Source organism: Nelumbo lutea, chromosome 3 (assembly GCF_056320005.1).
Source record: "Nelumbo lutea isolate HS-2025 chromosome 3, American lotus-T2T, whole genome shotgun sequence".
NCBI classification, from domain to species: domain Eukaryota; kingdom Viridiplantae; phylum Streptophyta; class Magnoliopsida; order Proteales; family Nelumbonaceae; genus Nelumbo; species Nelumbo lutea.
The window spans coordinates 72,813,679-72,831,681 of NC_142686.1; positions in this window are offsets into that span (position 1 = coordinate 72,813,679).

Here is an 18,003-nt window from a genome sequence, read left to right on the forward strand (position 1 = left end):
AATCTAGCAAGACAGGCAAGAGAAAGAGAAAGGCAAAGAAACCTCTGAAGAAAGCCACTAAGGGCAAAAAGCAGAAGAAAGATAAAGCATCGGATGCCTATCACTTCTGCAACAAGACCAGTCACTGGAAAAGGAATTGTCCTGCCTACCTGGAATCCAGGAAAGGTAATTTCGAAACTTGTGTTATAGAAACCAATCTGTTGGTAGCTTCTATGTCCTACTGTATTGACTCTAGGGCTTCAACTCATGCGTGTAACTCACTGCAGGGGTTCAAGGTAAGCAGAAGGCAGAGTGAAGGAGAAGTCACACTCTACTTGGGGACTAATGCAATTGTTGTAGCCGCGGCAATAGGAACTATGGAGTTATATTTTAGGGAAGGAATGATTGTTCTGAAAGATTGTCTTTATGTACAAAATTTAAGGAGAATTTTGATTTCTATCTCAAAACTGTGTGCAGATGGTTATTTTGTCTTATTTAGTAATACGATAACTGTTAAAAGAAACAACAGATTCATTGCATATGAGGAACTGGAGAACAATCTCTATGTTCTACATCCTTCTCTAGAAACTAACATAACCGAAACAACGTCGGCTGAAGTCCCCAAGAGGAGAGCCTGTGATACAATTAATCCCACGTGTTTGTGGCATTACAGACTTGGCCACATCAGTGTTGATTGAATCACAAGGTTAGTAAAGGATGGCCCTTTGGATTTTCTAACTGTAGAAGATATTTCCACCTATGAGCCTTGCCTATGAAGCAAGATGACGAAATGGCCATTTAACGGTAAGCCTGAAATAGATGTACATGCACACTTGACCTAATACATACTGATGTATGTGGTCCCCTGAGTGTTAGGACATGGAATCAACATGCGTATTTCATCACCTTCACAGATTATTTTTCACGATATGGTTATGTGTACCTAATGAGACACAAGTCTGAATCCTTTGAAAAGTTCAAAGAGTTTAGACAAAAGGTCGAGAAACAGTTAGGGAGAGAAAATAAAGCCCTTCGATCAGATCGAGATGACGAGTATCTCTTTGACGAATTCAGGTACAACTTAAAGGAAAATGGGATAGTATCACAATTAGCTTCTCCTGCTACACCACAACTTAACGGTGTTTCAAAGAGGAGGAATAGGACCATATTGGATATGGTCCGGTCGCTTCTCATACACTCAGAGTTACCCACATCCTTTTAGGGTTACGCATTAGAGACTGCAACTTATGTGCTGAATCAGGTTCCAACCAAATTGGTTCCGAATACTCCATATGAACTTTGGACCGGAAAGAAACCAAGTGTCAGACACTTGAAGATTTGGGGTTGTCCAACACACGTTAAAACAACGGATGCAGCCAAGTTGGAATCCAAGACCAGCCGTTGCCTATTTTTAGGCTACCCAAAAAGCTTTGTAGGTTACCTATGCTATGACCCAAGTGAGCAGAAAGTATTATGTAGTTGGAATGCACAATTCTTGGAAACTGATTACATCCAGGACACCCATCGTCAGGAAGTTGTTCTTGATCAGGAGAGCTCAGGAGCAGTGGGAGATGTCCCACAAGTTCCAGGTAGTGACCAACCTAGAAGATCAACTCAGGTATCCAGGGCACCAGTCCGTTATGGTTATGACCAGGATAGTTACTTGGAGGAAAACTTGACTAGTGAGGAGGATCCCGTGACTTACGCGGAAGCTATGTTGGACATAGATTCGCAGAAGTGGTTGGAGGCCATGAGAGCAGAGATGGACTCAATGAAGACCAATGGAGTCTAGACTCTAGTAGATCCGCCCTCTAGGGTAAAAGCAATCGGTTGCAAAGAGATTTCCAAGAGGAAGAAGGGCCCCGATGGTAGGGTTGAGACCTTCAAAGCTTGTCTGGTGGCGAAAGGGTACACTCAGAAAGAGGGCACCGATTATGAGGAAATCTTTTCACCTGTGGCCATGCTTAAATCCATTAGGATCCTGCTAGCTGTAGCAGCATACCATGATTATGAGATTTGGCAAATGGATGTCAAAACTGCATTCCTGAATGGAGATCTTACAAGAGATATCTATATGCAGCAGTCGCGAGGCTTCATAGCTGCGGGTCAAGAAAACATGGAATGTAAACTTAATAGATCCATTTATGGACTAAAGCAAGCTTCTAGAAGTTGGAACATTCGTTTTGACTCTGCTGTCAAATCGTTTGACTTCGAGTAGAATCCGGATGTACCCTATGTTTACAGGAAGTATAGTGGAGATAATAAGGTTACCTTCTTGGTTCTATATGTAGATGACATTCTATTCATTGGGAATGATGTAGGAATGTTGACTATGATAAAAGTATGGCTTTCACAACAATTCTCCATGAAAGATCTTGGAGAGGCCTCCTATATACTGGGTCTTCGACTCTATAGATATTGATCGAAGCGGATAATAGGATTATCCCAATCTGCCTACATTGACAAAATAGTCAAAAGATACAGCATGGAAAACTCCAAGAAAGGAAATGTTCCTTCCAGGCACGGAGTCACTCTCTCCAAGAAGATGTCTCCCAAGACTTCTGAGGAGATTGATGGCATGAAAGACGTTCCCTATGCCTCTGCCTTAGGGAGCATCATGTATGCCACGCTGTGCACTCGCCTTGACATAGCTCAGGCAGTGAGTGTAGTAAGCAGATTTCAGGCCAACACAGGGCAGGAGCATAGGACTGCTGTGAAAAACATACTTAAGTACCTTTGAAGGACAAAAGAGTTTTGTCTAGTATTCGATGGTAGTTCACTACAGATCCAAGGGTATACAGATGCCAATTTTCAGTCAGATCTAGATGATAGAAAGTCTACATCTGGGTATGTTTTCACAATAGGATCGTGTGTTGTTTGCCAAAAAAGCAGCAAACAGGGGTCCACTGCAGACTCCACGACCGAGGCTGGGTACATTGCCGCAAGTGAGGCTGCCAAGGATGCCGTGTGGATGAAGAAGTTCGTTCACGAGTTGGGAGTAGTGCCATCTAGCACATCACCCTTCCCATTGTTGTGTGACAACAATGGAGCTATTGCTCAGGCTAAGGAGCCACAAGCCCACTCGAAGTCGAAGCACATCAAGATGAAGTACCATGTACTGAGGGAGATTGTTGGTAGAAGGGACATCCTGATTCAGAAAGTAGCGTCAGCGGAAAATGTAGCAGACCCATTGACAAAGCCAGTATCACAGAAAGTGTTTGAGAAACACGTGGAAAGCATGGGACTCCCGCTAGTACCTGATTGGACCTAAGTGCAAGTGGGAGTTGTTAGACAGTTTTGTATGCCCTTAGCTTCAATCAAATTGATGTACTTTATGAGTTTATTGTAAATGAATAAAAGTGCATATTTGATTCATGTTCCCTTGGTATGTTTCTGTGTAATACCCTTAAACTGGACACTTAATGAGACTCATGTTAGTTTAGAATGTTCACAGCCAGAAGGTCGGTCTGGGGAGACCTATCCTGACAAGGCTGACACTGTGGTGCCACCAAGTCGGTTGGGGTGGCTTGTCTTAGCTACCGGGGTGAGACCCTAGGCACATACAGTGTGGGATTAATTGAATCTTTGAACTGGACCAGATTTCCAGTATTAAGCTAGACCTTGGAGATTAATGGGCAAAACTGGAAAGTTACACCCGACCCCTAGACTCGATTATGATACTGCACTAGGTGTTGGATTGGGCTATCTTTGATATACCAATCAGTGAGATTCTTAGCGGGGGTCAAAACCTAGGTATGTTGGGACAGTCTGAGAATTCATCTGAGTGGGTGATCATAGTGTAAGGATCAGCCCCTTTGTCAGACAAAGGTAATGATCAAGGATGCACTCTCACTGATGGAAACCAAGACTACCGGCAGTCGATTTCAATCGTTGAGATTTGTTTTGCAAAATATATTTTATATGAGATATAAAAAGTATATATATATTATGGTTTTGAAATGTTTGCAAAAGGTTTTAATTCCTGGGATCCATACCTGAGAGAGTGCAACACTGTTCCTTGCTGCTGAGGGAGAGTTCCTCTCTTGTCGGGCAGTGTATGGTCATTATGGGCAGATAGGTTGAGTGTAAGGCCATTGAGGATAATACCATGTTTTCCTGACCTACAGCAATGAACCTTGCGGCTGCTGCATATAGATATCTTCAGTAAGATCTTCATTCATGAATGCAGTTTTGACATCCATTTGCAAAATCTCATAATCATGGTATGCTGCTACAGCTAGCAGGATCCTAATGGATTTAAGCATGGCCACAGGCGAAAAGGTTTCCTCATAATCGATGCCCTCTTTCTGAGTGTACCCTTTCGCCACCAGACGAGCCTTGAAGGTCTCAACCTTACCATCGGAGCCCTTCTTCCTCTTGTAAATCCATTTGCAACCGATTGCTTTTACCCCGGAGGGTGGATCTACTAGAGTCCAGACTCCATTGGTCTCCATTGAGTCCATCTCTTCTCTCATGGCCTCCACCCACTTCTGGGAATCTATGTCCAACATAGCTTCCATGTATGTCACGGGATCCTCCTCACTAGTCAAGGTTTCCACCAGGTAAATATCCTGGTCATAACCATAACGGACTGGTGGCCTGGATACCCAAGTGGATCTTCTAGGTTGGTCACTACCTGGAACTTGTGGGACATCTCCCACTGCTCCTGAGCTCTCCTCCTCAAGAACAACTTCCTGACGATGGGTGTCCAGGATATAGTCGGTTTCCAAGAATTGTGCATTATGACTACAGAACACATTCTGCTCACTTGAGTCATCGAATAGGTAACCTACAGAGCCTTTTGGGTAGCCTACAAATAGGCAATGGCTGGTCTTAGATTCCAACTTGTCTACACTCGTTCTTTTAACGTGTGCTGGACAACCCCAAATCTTCAAGTGTCTAACACTTGGTTTCTTTCCGGTCTAAAGTTCATATGGAGTATTCGGAACCGATTTGGTTGGAACTCGATTGTATTATCCTCAATGGGATTAATTGAATCTTTGAACTGGACCAGATTTCTAGTATTGCCATGGACCTTGGAGATTGATGGGCAAAACTGGAAAGTTAAACCCGACCCCTAGACTCGATTATGATACTGCACTAAGTGTCGGATCGGGCTTTCTTTGATGTACCAATCAGTGAGATCCATAGTGGGGGTCAAAACCTGGGTATGTTGGGACAATCCGAGAATTCATCTGAGTTGGTGATCATAGTGACAGGATCAGCCCCTTTGTCGGACAAAGGTAATGATCGGGGATGCACTCTCACTGTTGGAAACCAAGACTGCCGGCAGCCGATTTCAACCGTTGAGGTTTGTTTTGCAAAGTATATTTTATATGAGATATAAAAGTATATATATTATGGTTTCTAAAATGTTTGCAAAAAGGTTTTAATTCCCGGGATCCATTTAAGTGGAGCGTGCAACACTGTTCCTTGCAGCCGAGGGAGAGGTCCTCTCTTGTCGGGCAGTGTATGATCAATAAGGGCTGAAAGGTAAAGTGTAAGACCATTGAGGATAATACCTGATGGGCTAATCTTGCATCTGCCCACAGTCCCTGGGTGTTACAAGGTGGCGAATACTCCATTGAGGATAATACAATTGGGTTCCAACCAAATCAGTTCCGAAAACTCCATATGAACTTTGGACCGGAAGGAAGCCAAGTGTAAGACACTTGAAGATTTGGGGTTGTCCTGCACACGTTAAAAGAACAAGTGCGAACAAGTTGGAATCTAAAACCAGCCGTTGCCTGTTTATAGGCTACCCAAAGGATTCGATGGGTTATCTATTCTATGACCCGAGTGAGCAGAAAGTGTTCTGCAGTCGAAACGCCCAATTCTTAGAATCCGATTACATCTTGGACACCCATCGTCAGGAAATAGTTCTTGATGAGGAGAGCTCAGGAGTAGTGGGAGATGTCCGACAAATTCCAGGTAATGACGAACCTAGAAGAACCACTCGGGTATCCAGACCACCAGTCCGATATGGTTATGACCAGGATAGTTACCTGGTGGAAACCTTGACTAGTGAAGAGGATCCCGTGACTTACGCGGAAGCTATGTTAGACATAGACTCCCAGAAGTGGGTGGAGGCCATGAGAGCTGAAATGGACTCAATGGAGACCAATGGAGTCTGGATTCTAGTGGATCCGCCCTCCGGGGTAAAAGCAATTGGTTGCAAATGGATCTACAATAGGATGAAGGGCCCCGATGGCAGGATTGAGACCTTTAAAGCTCGTTTGGTGTCGAAAGGGTATACTCAGAAAGAAGGCATCGACTATGAGGAAACCTTTTCGCCCGTGGCCATGCTTAAATCCATTAGGATCTTGCTAGCTGTAGCAGCGTACCATGACTATGAGATTTGGCAAATGAATGTCAAAACCGCGTTCCTGAATGGAGATCTTAGTGAAGATATCTACATGCAGCAGCCGCAAGGCTTCATTGCTGCTGGTCAGGAACACATGGTATGTAAACTTAATAGATCCATATATGCACTTAAGCAGGCTTCTAGGAGTTGGAACATCCGTTTTGATTCTGCAGTCAAAACGTTTGACTTTGAGCAGAATCCGGATGAGCCCTGTGTTTATAGGAAGTCCAGTGGGGATAAGATCACCTTTTTGGTGTTGTACGTGGACGATATCCTACTCATTGGGAATGATGTAGGAATGTTGACTTCGGTCAAGGTATGGCTATCACAACAGTTCTCCATGAAAGATCTTGGAGAAGCATCATACATACTGGGTCTTCGACTCTATAGAGATAGATCGAAGCGGATAATTGGATTTTCCCAGGCTGCTTATATTGACAAAATTGTCAAGAGGTACAGCATGGAGAACTCCAAGAAAGGAAACGTTCCTTTCAGGCACGGAGTCACTCTCTCCAAGAAGATATCTTCCAAGACTTTTGAGGAGATTGAGAGCATGAGAGACGTTCCCTATGCCTTAGCCGTAGGGAGCATCATGTATGCCATGCTGTGCACTCGCCCTGACATTGCTCAGGCGGTGAGTGTGGTTAGCAGATTCCAGGCAAACCCAGGGTAGGAGCATTGGACTGCTGTGAAGAACATACTCAAATACCTTCGAAGGACAAAAGAGTTTTGTCTGGTATTCGATGGTAGTTCACTGCAAGTTCTAGGGTATCCCGATGCCGATTTCCAGTCGGATCCAGATGATAGAAAGTCTACATCTGGGTATGTTTTCACGATAGGATCGTGTACTGTTTGCTGGAAAAGCAGCAAACAGTGGTCCACTGCAGACTCCACAACCGAGGCCGAGTACATTGCCGCAAGTGAAGCTGCCAAGGAAGCCGTGTGGATGAAGAAGTTCATACACGAATTGGGTGCGATTCCATCCAACACATCACCCATCCCATTGTTGTGTGACAACAATGGAGAGATCGCCCAGGCTAAAGAGCCTCGGGCTCAGCGGATAATATGGCAGACCCATTGACTAAGCCACTGACATAGAAGGTGTTTGAGAAACACGTGGAAAGTATGGGACTCCGGCTTGTACCAGATTGGACCTAAGTGCAAGTGGGAGCTGTTAGACAGTTTTTGTATGCCCTTAGCTTCAATCTGATTTGATGTACTTTTGTTATTTAGTGGAAATAAATAAAGTGCATGTTTGATTCATGTTGTTTGGTTTAATTCTGTGTAAAACCCTAAAACTGGACATTTATAGAGATTCATGTTAGTTTTAAATGTTCACAGCCGTTGGATAAGTCTGGGGAGATTTATCCTGCCAACGCTGATGCTGGTGTGCGACCAAGTGTTGGGATGGCCTGTCTCTGCCATCAAGGTAAGACCCGAGACACATGCAGTATGGGATTACTTGAATCCTTGAACCGGACCAGATTTCCAGTATTGCCCTGGACCTTGGAGATAGATGGGCAAAACTGGAAAGTTACACCTGACCCCTAGACTCGATTATGACACTTCACTAGGTGTTGGATCAGGCTGCCTTTGATATGCCAATCAGTGAGATCCTTAGCGGGGATCAAAACCTAGGTATGTTGGGGCAGTTTGAGAATTCATCTGAGTGGGTGATCATAGTGACAGAATCAGCCACTTTGTCAGACAAAGGGTAATGATCGGGAATGCACTCTCTCTGATGGAAACCAAACTGTCGGCAGTTGATTTCAATCATTGGAATTTTGTTTTGCAAAATTAATATATTTATATATATATGTACAGTTTCAAATTGTTTGCAAATGGTTTTAATTCCCGGGATCCATGTGAGAGGAGAGTGCGGCACTGTTCCTTGCAGCCGAGGGAGAGGTCCTCTCTTGTCGGGCAGTGCTTGATCATTAAGGGCTGAGAGGTTAAGTGTAAGACCATTGAGGATAATACCTGATGGGCTAATCTTGCACCTGCCCACAGTCCCTGGGTTTTTATAAGATGGCTTGGCCCAGGGACCACTTAATGTAAGTGTTGGGCCCATAGGGTCCATATGATGGACTCAAGGGGTTCATTGAGTTTTTCAGTGAATTCGGCTGGGCCTTGTATTAAAGGCTGTGCCGAACCCATGTGGCTGGTGTGTAGATCAATGCTTGGGTCCCACACCATACAAAGAAGCCCAACTGGGCAGCAGATTGGAAAGTAATTAGACGCTGAACACTTAATGGGCTAGATGCCCATTTTGAGGTGGGCTGATATGATCACCCATCCTTGGGGCGAATCTGAGATTAATGTTAGTAAAAGAATTGGGCATTTAGCCTTATCCACTCTTGGAGACCAAATTCAAATTAGATTTGAATCTGGTAACCTCCTGATAAGATCAGGAGTAAGCTAACTTTATCTGCAGATAGGATTAAGATTATCCCCTACCCAAATACTGATTTGGATTGGGATAACTCCTAATTAGGAGGTTTCTTAATCAAGAAGAAAGGAGGAGAAACCCTAACCAAAAAGGAGAGAAATACAACAGATTTCGAATCAAGAGAAATCGCAAGAAAGGTTCCTGCGAATTGAGATCAGATCTCATACTCCAGAATAAAGAAAGAAGAAGTAGTTCAGCTTTTTCCCCTTTGGAGTTCTCCTCCTGCCGCCGCCATCTGTTTTTGCAAGATTAGATCTTTGCAGAAAAAGAAAGTCAAGAAATCTGTTCTTGACATCAGTCTTGCAAGAAAGACTGAAAATGATTCAGTGTTTAATACTTCCAGTTGATTCTTATGAAGGATCCAGTGTGTAGGACGCACCCTACTGGTTTTGTTCCATCCACAGCTGTGTCATCTTCAGCAGGAACGGATCTTGGAGCATTCTTTGGGCGTGAACACCAACTTTGGGAGATAGTGCTTCTCCGGATCAGGTATATTTCTCCCATTTGTCTTTTGGTACAGATCTGGTTTGATTATGGTTCAAGTAGGATCTTTCAATATTGTATTCTAAATTTAGGGAATATGATTCCCAGTTGGAAGAAGGTAGGAAAATTTTCAAAATTTGTCCACCCATTCCGCAACCTTCATGGTGTCCATTAGATGTATCCTTCCATTCTTTCATTAGGATGGTTGAGTGAGCACATAAGTTTAATGGGCCTAAAGCCCATTTCGAACAGGGCTATTTATTTAGTTAATTAAGGGGCGAATTCTGAGATGGATTAGCATATAGGATATGGTTTTAATCCTATCCACTCAGAGAGTCCAGATCTGAATGTGATTCAGATCTAGAAACCTCCTAATGGGATTAGGAGAAAGCTAATCTAATCTGCAGATAAGATAAGGGTTTATCCTTATCACTAGAAGAGAAGGCTGATCCAAATATGATTTGGATAAGCATCTCCTAATGGGATTAGGAGCTGATCTTTTAAGTTAACAAAAAGAAAGAGGGGGCGGCAGCCTTGAGAGAGACCAACAAGAAACACATCAAATCCTCTTTAGTGCTGAAATCAAGAAGAGAGAATTCTGCAGCCTGCGAATACTCTCTTGCCGCCTCCCTGCTCTTGTCACCCTGTTTGCCAGTTCGATCTCCAGCTGAGGGAGAAGTCAAGATTGGATCTTGACATCAGTATTTTGAGAAAGGATTGAAAAGGAAGCTGTGCTCACGTTCCATTCTACTGTTTCTTGCGAAGGATAGAGTCCTTGGGGAAGAACACTACTGATTCTGCTCCATCCTGCACTGCGCCATTTTCAGTGGGAGCAGTCTTTGGATCCTTCCTTGGGCGTGAACACCTTCGTTGGGAGATATTACTTCTCTGTATCTGGTATAATTCTCTCCTATTCCTTTTGGTTCAGATCTGGTTCAGTTTAAGGTTCAAGAATGATTCTTGAAAATATGATTTTCTAAACAGGGAATGTGATTCCCAGTTGAAGGGAGAGAAAAATTTTGGAAATTCGCCCCTTATTCCGCAATTTTTGGGCGTCCATGGGATGGATCTCTCATCCCCTCAGTGGCATAAGAGCCCAGGTTCAAATCTTGAACCATTCTGTTTCAGATTTGAACCTGTGCAATTAGGGAGAAAGCGTTCTACTCAATTTGCGCAGATTTGGTTTTTGGGAAATTTGTTGCCAAAACAAATGGGCAAATAATCTGAAATTAATTTTAAATAAATCTGATTATTATTTAGAATTGTTCTTTTTAATTTTCTTGATTTATGGGCTGTTCGTACAAGAGGAGATCGAATTCTTGGTTTGCGCAGGGAACCTACAATTTTGCAGTTCTTGATTTATTTTGGGTATGTAAATACTTTTTTATTTTCTAGACTCAATGTATAGGTATTCGATCTGTAATTATTAATAGAAATAGGATTTCTATTTATTTTTATTTTGGTTCGAAGTTGGCGACGCAGAAAAGAAGATTTTGCAGAGAAGGAGATTTCGCAGATAAGAGAAATGATATCTGCGATTTGCAATTTGTGAAACTGCATTCTGTGATCTAACCTCTGTAGATCCGCCCTCCGGGGTAAAAGCAATTGGTTGCAAATGGATTTACAAGAGGAAGAAGGGCCCCGATTATGAGGAAACCTTTTCGCCTGTGGCCATGCTTAAATCCATTAGGATCCTGTTAGCTGTAGCAGCATACCATGATTATGAGATTTGGCAAATGGATGTCAAAACTGCATTCCTGAATGGAGATCTTATTGAAGATATCTATATGCAGCAGCCGCAAGGCTTCATTGCTGCGGGTCAGGAAAACATGGTATGTAAACTTAATTGATCCATTTATGGACTTAAGCAAGCTTCTAGAAGTTGAAACATCAGTTTTGACTCTACCGTCAAATCGTTTGACTTCGAGTAGAATCCGGATGAGCCCTGTGTTTACAGGAAATACAGTGGAGGCAAAGTTACCCTCTTGGTTCTATATGTAGATGACATTCTACTCATTGGGAATGATGTAGGTGTTAGATAGTTTTGTATGCCCTTAGCTTCAATCAAAATTGATGTACTTTATGAGTTTATTGTAAATGAATAAAAGTACATATTTGATTCATGTTCCCTTGGTATGTTTCTGTGTATTACCCTTAAACTGGACACTTATTGAGACTCGTGTTAGTTTTGAATGTTCACAGCCAGTGGGTCGGTCTGGGGAGACCTATTTTGACAAGGCTGACACTGTGGTGCCACCAAGTCGGTTGGGGTGGCTTGTCTCAGCTACCGGGGTGAGGCCCTAGGCACATACAGTGTGGGATTAATTGAATCTTTGAACTGGACCAGATTTCCAGTATTGCCCTGGACCTTGGAGATTGATGGGCAAAACTGGAAAGTTACACCCGACCCCTAGACTCGATTATGATACTGCACTAGGTGTCGGATCGGGCTATCTTTGATGTACCATTCAGTGAGATCCTTAGCGGGGGTCAAAACCTGGGTATGTTGGGACAACCCGAGAATTCATCTGAGTGGGTGATCATAGTGACAGGATCAACCCCTTTGTCGGACAAAGGTAATGATCGGGGATGCACTCTCACTGTTGGAAACCAAGACTACCGGAAGCCGATTTCAACCGTTGAAATTTGTTTTGCAAAATATATTTTATATGAGATATAAAAGTATATATATTATGGTTTCTAAAATGTTTGCAAAAGGGTTTTAATTCCCGGGATCCATATAAGTGGAGAGTGCAACACTGTTCCTTGCAGCCGAGGGAGAGGTCCTCTCTTGTCGGGCAGTGTATGATCATTATGGGCTGAGAGGTTAAGTGTAAGACCATTGAGGATAATACCTGATGGGCTAATATTGCATCTGCCCACAGTCCTTGGGTGTTACAAGGTGGCTTGGCTCAGGGACCACTTAGGGTAAGTGTTGGGCCCATAGAGCCCATTTGATGGGTTTCAGGGGGTGCACTGTCTTTATCAGTGTATTCGACCAGGCATTGTAACAAAGGCTAGGCCGAACCCATGTGGCTGATGTGTAGATCAATGCTTGGGTCCCACGCCATACAAGGAAGCCCAACTGGGCAGCAGTTAGGAAGGTTAAGTGAGCACATAAGCTTAATGGGCCTAAAACCCATTTCGAACTGGGCTATTAATTTAGTAAATTAAAGGGGCGAATTCTGAGATGGATTAGCAGTGAGGATAGGGTCTTAATCCTATCTACTCAGAGAGTCTAGATCTGAATGTGATTCAGATCTAGAAGCCTCCTAATAAGATTAGGATAAAGCTAATCTAATCTGCAGATAAGATAAGGGTTTATCCTTATCATTGGAAGAGAAGGCTGATCCAAATATGATTTGGATAAGCACCTCCTAATGGGATTAGGAGCTGATCTTTTCAAGTTAACAAAAGGAAGGTGGGGGCGGCAGCCTTGAGAGAGACCAAGAAGCACATCAGATCCTCTTTAGTGCTGAAATCAAGAAGAGAGAATTCTGCACCCTGCAAATACTCTCTTGCCGCCTCCCTGCTCTTGCCGCCCTGTTTGCCAGTTCAATCTCCAGCTATGGGAGAAGTCAAGATTGGATCTTGACATCAATTCTTTGAGAAAGGCTTGAAAAGGAAGCTGTGCTCACGTTCCATCCTGCAGTTTCTTGCGATGGACAGAGTTCTTGGGGAAGAACACTGCTGATTCTGCTCCATCCTGCACTGCGCCATTTTCAGTAAGAGCAGTCTTTGGATCCTTCCTTGGGCGTGAACACCTTCGTTGGGAGATATTGCTTCTCCGTATCAGGTATCATTCTCTCCCATTCCTTTTGGTTCAGATCTGGTTCAGTTTAAGGTTCAAGATTTATCCTTGAAAATATGATTTTCTGAATAGGGAATGTGATTCCCAGTTGAAGGGAGAGAAAAATTTTTGAAATTCGCCCTTTATTCCGCAATCTTTGGGCGTCCAAGTGATGGATCTCTCAACCCTTCAGTGGTATCAGAGCCACAGGTTCAAATCTTGAACCATTTTGTTTCAGATCTGAACCTGTGCAATTAGGGAGAAGGCGTTCTACCCAATTTGCGCAGATTTGGTTTTTGGGAAATTTGTTTCCAAAACAGTTGGGCAAATAATCTGAAATTAATTTTAAATAAATCTGATTATTATTTAGAATTGTTCTTTATAATTTTCTTGATTTATGGGTTGTTCATACAAGAGGAGATCGAATTCTTGGTTTGCACAGGGAACCTGCGAATTTGCAGTTCTTGACTTATTTTGGGTCTGTAAATATTTTTTTTTTATTTTCTAGACTCAATATATAGGTATTCGATCTGATGTAATTATTAATAGAAATAGGATTTCTATATTTTTTATTTTGGATCGAAGTTGGCGGCGCAGAAAAGGAGATTTCGCAGGAAGGATTATTTTCTTGAATTAAGGATTTAATTAAAAAATCAAACACTAGACCCATTCGAACCAAGATTGGTTCAAAACTGTTTGGACCAATTCTAGGGTTTAATCAAGGCTGAATGTCAGCCCTAATTTCCCACTAATGGGCCTAAGGATTGATATTTAATTAAATGGTTAATTCGGCCCAGCCTGTAAAGGCCCAGTTTTAAATAGTTAAAACTGCAAAAGCCCATTTTAAAGGATAAAGCTATATGGGCCGAACTGGGTAACCCTAATTCAGCCCATATACCTAGATAATATTAATGGTTAATATTATGGAATTTTAACGGGCTTCCAACGGGCCTTACAGATAATTAATTGATTGGATCAGTTTATCCCTGCATGTGATGTATGGATGTGTGATGTGTTGCGTACATGGGCCATAAGTACTTGGCCCATGCTCATTCGACAGTGGCTCTTGCGCACACCATGGCTGAATGCACATCATTGCCATGGTGTCCCTTTTGGTCATTGGATGACTTCCCTCAGTGGTGGGCCCCACACCTCATCAAGAGGTTGCATGCGGAACCCTAGCTGATTTAAGGCCCACCGAAATCTGGCTTTATGAAAATCAGTGGGAGCCACTTTGGTTTGACCTAAATCAAACTAGGGCGCAATTTTGTTCCCTCCAGCTAATATGAGTGCGTGTGATAGGGAGATTCATATGATGAACTCTCTAAAGGCCTTCCATCATTAGCATGAGGATGGGTCCTTCAGTAATGAGGAAACGCACCAGAAAATGGGCTATCCATTTGCTGTTGGGCTTGTCTGAGTGTTTTATATGATGATAGGGGCGTCATAGACCGATGTGGGAGTGGCTTCACCAGAAAATGGGAACTCTCTCACGGTACCTTGGCGTTCACGAATATGATGGGTAAGCACTCACTGGACAGAAAGGTTTACCTGAAAACAGCTCTGAACCTTATCTGACAGAGGCCAAAGGGAAAACTCATATGATGAGTGGATGTGATCCTTCACAGAAAGGTGGTGGGGTTATGGAGCTGAAACAGTTGGCTCCATGCACCCTATTTGATTTCCCACATTTCCAGAGACAACCCGTAGTCTCTGTCACTGAGAGAGGAGGGAAATCTCAGAGACGGATAAATGGAAATGGATCATAGATTAAAATCCATATCTATGAAATGAACATCAATGAAATTAGGTTGTGGACTGATGTTTGCTCTTTTATCAGAAAATGGCAAACGGATCATTTGCAAAGCTTCTTGACAACAACAAGCTTAAGGGCACAAACTATGCTGATTGGTACAGGAACCTTATGCTGGTCCTAGCTTCTGAAAAGCTGGACAAAGTGGCAAAGAATCCTGCCCCAGAGCGTCCGGGTGATAGGGCTTCTGAGGCCCGAAGGAGAGACTATCAGGTTGCCTCCTTAGACAACCTGATACAGAGGTAGTTCGATCAAATCGAACTTGCCAAAGACATATTGGATAGTCTCAGGACAATGTATGAAGAGCATAATCGTTCTACTCAACAAAAGGTCTTGAAATAGTTCATGACCGCACAAATGTCCAAGGGTCAACAAGTTCACGACCATTGTCTTCGGATGATGGGATACATCAACGAACTGGAGGCTCTTGGATCCGGGCTGGACCTTGCTACCCAGATAGATGCTGTCCTTAACTCTTTGCCTCCTTCCTTTAATCCATTCATCATGAACTATAACATGAACAAGCTGAATGTCAGCTTACAAGAGCTCAGCAGTATGTTGCTAAGAGCTGAGGAACTGATTAGAATGGATGAGCCTATAGCCATGCTTGTTGAAGCTGGCAAGACAGGCAAGAGAAAGTGGAAGGCAAAGAAGCCTCAGAAGAAAGCCACTAAGAGCAAGAAGCAGAAGAAAGACAAAGCATCGGATGCCTGTCACTTCTGCAAGAAGACCGGCCATTGGAAAAGGAATTGTCCTGCCTACCTGGAATCCAAGAAAGGTAACTTCAAAACTTGTGTTATAGAAACCAATTTGTTGGTAGCTTCTGCTTCCTGGTGTATTGACTCCGGGGCTTCGACTCATGCTTGTAACTCACTGCAGGGGTTCAAGGTAAGCAGAAGGCTGAGTGAAGGTGAAGTCACACTCTCAAAACTGTGTGCAGATGGTTATTCTGTCTTCTTTAGTAATACGATTACTGTTAAAAGAAACAACAGATTCATCGCATATGGGGAACTGGAGAACGGTCTCTATGTTCTACATGAAAGAATAGTAAGATCCATCTAATGGACGCCATAAAGGTTGCGGAATGGGTGGGCGAATTTCAAAAATTTTCCTACCTTCTCCCAACTAGGAATCATATTCCCTAAATTTAGAATACAATATTCAAGGATCCTACTTGAACCATAATCAAACCAGATCTATGCCAAAAGACAAATGGGAGGAATATACCTGATCCGGAGAAGCACTATCTCCCAAAGTTGGTGTTCACGCCCAAAGAATGCTCCAAGATCCTTTCCTGCTGAAGATGACACAGCTGTGGATGGAACAGAACCAGCAGGGTGCGTCCTACACACTGGATCCTTCGCAAGTATCCACTGGAAGCACTAAACACTAAATCTATTTCAGTCTTTCTTGCAAGACTGATGTCAAGAACATATTTCTTCACCTTTTTCCTGCAAAGATCTAATCTTGCAAAGGAGATGGCGGCGGTAGGAGGAGAACTCTAAAGGCGAAAATGCTGAACTGCCTTTTTTTTCTTTTTTTTGGAGTATGAGATCTGATCTCAATTCGCAAGAATCTTTCTTGCGATTTTTCTTGATTCGAAATCTGTTGTATTTCTCTCTTTCTTTTTTGTTAGGGTTTCTCCTCCTTTCTTCTTGATTAAGAAACCTCCTAATTTGGAGTTATCCCAATCCAAATCAGTATTTGGATAGGGGATAATCTTAATCCTATCTGCAGATAAAGTTAGCTTACTCCTGATCTTATTAGGAGGTTACCAGATTCAAATCTAATTTGAATTTGGTCTCCAAGAGTGGATAAGGCTAAAGGCCCAATCCTTTTACTAACATTAATCTCAGATTCGCCCCAAGGAGGGGTGATCATATCAGCCCACCTCGAAATGGGCTTCTGGCCCATTAAGTGTTCAGTGTCTAATTACTTTCCAATCTGTTGCCCAGTTGGGCTTCTTTGCATGGCGTGGGACCCAAGCATTGATCTACACACCAGCCACATGGGTTCGGCCCAGCCTTTAATACAAGGCCCAGCCGAATTCACTGAAAAACTCAATGAAGCCCTTGAGTCCATCATATGGACCCAATGGGCCCAACACTTACATTAAGTGGTCCATGGGCAAAGCCATCTTATAAAAACCCAGGGACTGTGGGTAGGTGCAAGATTAGCCCATCAGGTATTATCCTCAATGGTCTTACACTTAACCTCTCAGCCCTTAATGATCAAGCACTACCCGACAAGAGAGGACCTCTCCCTCGGCTGCAAGGAACAGTGTCGCACTCTCCTCTCACATGGATCCCGGGAATTAAAACCATTTGCAAACAATTTGAAATCGTACATATATATATAAATATATTAATTTTGCAAAACAAAATTCCAACGATTGAAATCAACTGCCGACAGTTTGGTTTCCATCAGAGAGAGTGCATTCCCGATCATTACCCTTTGTCTGACAAAGTGGCTGATTTTGTCACTATGATCACCCACTCAGATGAATTCTCAAACTGCCCCAACATACCTTGGTTTTGATCCCCGCTAAGGATCTCACTGATTGGCATATCAAAGGCAGCCTGATCCAACACCTAGTGAAGTGTCATAATCGAGTCTAGGGGTCAGGTGTAATTTTCCAGTTTCTCCTATCTATCTCCAAGGTCCAGGGCAATACTGGAAATCTGGTCCGGTTCAAGGATTCAAGTAATCCCATACTGCATGTGCCTCGGGTCTTACCCTGGTGGCTGAGACAGGCCATCTCAACACTTGGTGGCACACCAGTATCAGCCTTGGCAGGATAAATCTCCCCAGACTTATCCAACGGCTATGAACATTTAAAACTAACACGAGTCTCTATAAATGTCCAGTTTTAGGGTTTTACACAGAATTAAACCAAACAACATGAATCAAACATGCACTTTATTTATTTCCACTAAATAACAAAAGTACATCAAATCAGATTGAAGCTAAGGTCCTACAAAAACTGTCTAACAGCTCCCACTTGCACTTAGGTCCAATCTGGTACAAGCCGGAGTCCCATACTTTCCACGTGTTTCTCAAACACCTTCTGTGTCAGTGGCTTAGTCAATGGGTCTACCACATTATCCGCTGATGCTACCTTCTGA